Below are 2,635 nucleotides of genomic sequence, written 5' to 3' on the forward strand. Positions count from 1 at the left end.
CAATAATAATTGTGCAAGGCCAATATTGCATGTTAAACATGCCAATACGTGCGTTTTCACCAAATTAGGGAAAAATCGGAAAAATCGGAAATCCCGAACGACATGTCGGATTGGCTTTATATTTGGCACAATGAACCATCTTGACATGACAAAGGTTCACACGAATTTTTTTTCAAAAAAACGCTGACGTCAGCATTTTATTTGGCCTTGAATGTTTGACATTTTAGGGCTTCTGGACCCCCCGCAGAGCCACAAATCGGGAATTTGTGCTCCTACCCGGTTTTAGCCTGAAGTGTTTTACATATCTGCCAAAGATTTAAGAAATACCTTCAATATTTCAGAAGCTATAGCGATTTACCTGTTTTTAAAAAGACCAAAAAAAGTAAGGCCCCAAAACAGGTACTTCCGGTTGACCTTTGACCTCCAAATTTTGCATGGTAATAGATCTCCAAATTTGCTACCATGAAATTCTTGTCCGTTTTTTATAAAATGCTGACGTCAGCAGTTAAAATTTTTTGAAATTTTAGAATTTATGAAGGTTTGACCGTGCACTTTGTGACGTCATAAGTCTGGTTCTAGCCAAAGTCACACAAAAATATTCCGCCATTTTTCTTAAAATGCCTTTGTTTATAAGTTTGCTTTTTATGATTTCGTTAAAACGTTGTAGTTACTGAGAAAAAATTGTCAAAAAATGCATGTAAGAACCGTCCTATACAAAACACACTGGACGGTTTCTATTGTCAAAAACATTAAACTGTTAATAACATGAGAACGAGGCTTTCCAGCACCAAGGTTCTACAGGCAATTTTTCTTCTTACTAAATGGCCTATCCACTGACAAATATCTGCATCTACTTTTAAATGTTTCACAAAAGTTATTACTATTATATAAGTAAAATGATGACATTATGTTTAATAAGAGAGTATTATCAGATACGTATGTGTGAAACGGTGAAGTCTTAAGTAATAACTGGCTTGTGGCAGCCAAGCGTTCATAGCGACGTTGCTTTTTGATCCTTCGATGTCGGCTCTTCCTATCATTGTGAAGCAGAATTCACCAAGTGTTGGATTGTTCACCCACTAATAGGGAACGTGAGCTGGGTTTAGACCGTCGTGAGACAGGTTAGTTTTACCCTACTGATGAAGTGTTGTTGCAATAGTAATTCTGCTCAGTACGAGAGGAACCGCAGATTCAGACAATTGGCATTTGCACTTGCTTGAAAAAGCAATGGTGCGAAGCTACCATCTGTTGGATTATGACTGAACGCCTCTAAGTCAGAATCCGTGCTAGAAAGCAATGATAATTACCTCTGGATAATCTTAGGCGAACAAGAATAGAACGGCTTCTGTCGTTCCTAAGTCCCAATGCACTGAGTCGGAGAAAAACCGTCGAGGTGCTGCAACTATCAAAATCTAAAATTTCCAGAGATAAATCCTATGCAGACGACTTAAACAAGAACGTGGTATTGTAAAAAGTAGAGTAGCCTTTGTGCTACGATCTTCTGAGATTAAGCCTCTGTTCGACAGATTTGTCACTTTGTGACAAGTCCTTTTTTAACCAACTGCTTTGTACCGTGGAGTACCAGTTATCTTGTGCTTACCTGAACTTTTTTTTTAAAAAAGGTGATGCGTGCGTGCTGTACCATTCATCTTTATCACCTCGGTTTAATATTTGGAGACACAGATGTATGGATTAAAAGTGTATGGATTAAAGGTGTATGGATTACAACTGTATCGATTACAACTGTATGTATAGATTACAAGTGTATGGATTACAGCAAGAATTACGGACTAGGGCTATGTTCAGGGTTAAGGTAAAGCCTAGGCTGGGGCCTAGGGGTAATGCTACTGCTTTGGATACGGTTGTGGGTCTTTTTTTTAAAAAAAAAATTTTGGTGGTGTGGCGTACCCTCTCACTTCTTCAATTTCTCAAGCCGTTTATGTGTTATGCCGTATTTTGTTATTTTCAGGTCCCATGAGGCTTAACCGTCATAAAAATATGTTCGGAATGTTGCTGGGCCTATCAGTAACAAACGCGCATGCGTTACGGCACATTCCGGTTAACTTTAAAAAAAATCGATTTTTTTTCCTAAGTCCCCACTTTAGTGTCAGAAACTGGAAAAACGTGCTATATAATGTAGAGAGGGTAGAACAGAGAAGCAATGAGAAATGAGTGAACTCGACTAGAGTTTGGTTGTTATTGTTTCTTTGTGACACAATCTCTATGCGTTGGTATCAGAGTTTATTTGTGTTGCTGTAAAGACTGTTGAGTTGTCATTCAGTTCTTACGGTAATACGGCTCTGGCTCAAGCAATGAAATGCAAGTCAAATTTTGTTCTTGCAGGACATTACTTATGTGTGTGCACGGGCTAACTGCTAGTCAAGTAGTAGTTTGTAGTCTCTAAAGATAGTGATATCTTTCTCATTGGTGGCTCTTGTGATGTTGGCAGATGCTGTTCAACTGATCCTGGGTTACTGAGAAGGAACGGTAGAAGGGCAAACACTCTGAAGCGTATGAATTGCAGCTATTTCTAAAGAATTGGCTACGATTTTACGTTGACGATTGTAGATACGAACGCCTGCGCCTGCAACACGTTACGTATTGCAGGTTGTAGTGTGTTTAAGTGAATGTAGCT

The 2,635-nt window shown here is 38.8% G+C and overlaps 1 pseudogene; it reads left to right on the top strand.

Annotated features, from left to right (window-relative positions):
• Window positions 1-1,532, top strand: part of LOC130620654 (large subunit ribosomal RNA) — a 7,093-nt pseudogene extending 5,561 nt beyond the window's left edge.
• Window positions 1,533-2,635: the final 1,103 nt, after the last annotated feature.

This window comes from Hydractinia symbiolongicarpus, chromosome 1 (assembly GCF_029227915.1).
Source record: "Hydractinia symbiolongicarpus strain clone_291-10 chromosome 1, HSymV2.1, whole genome shotgun sequence".
Lineage (NCBI taxonomy): Eukaryota > Metazoa > Cnidaria > Hydrozoa > Anthoathecata > Hydractiniidae > Hydractinia > Hydractinia symbiolongicarpus.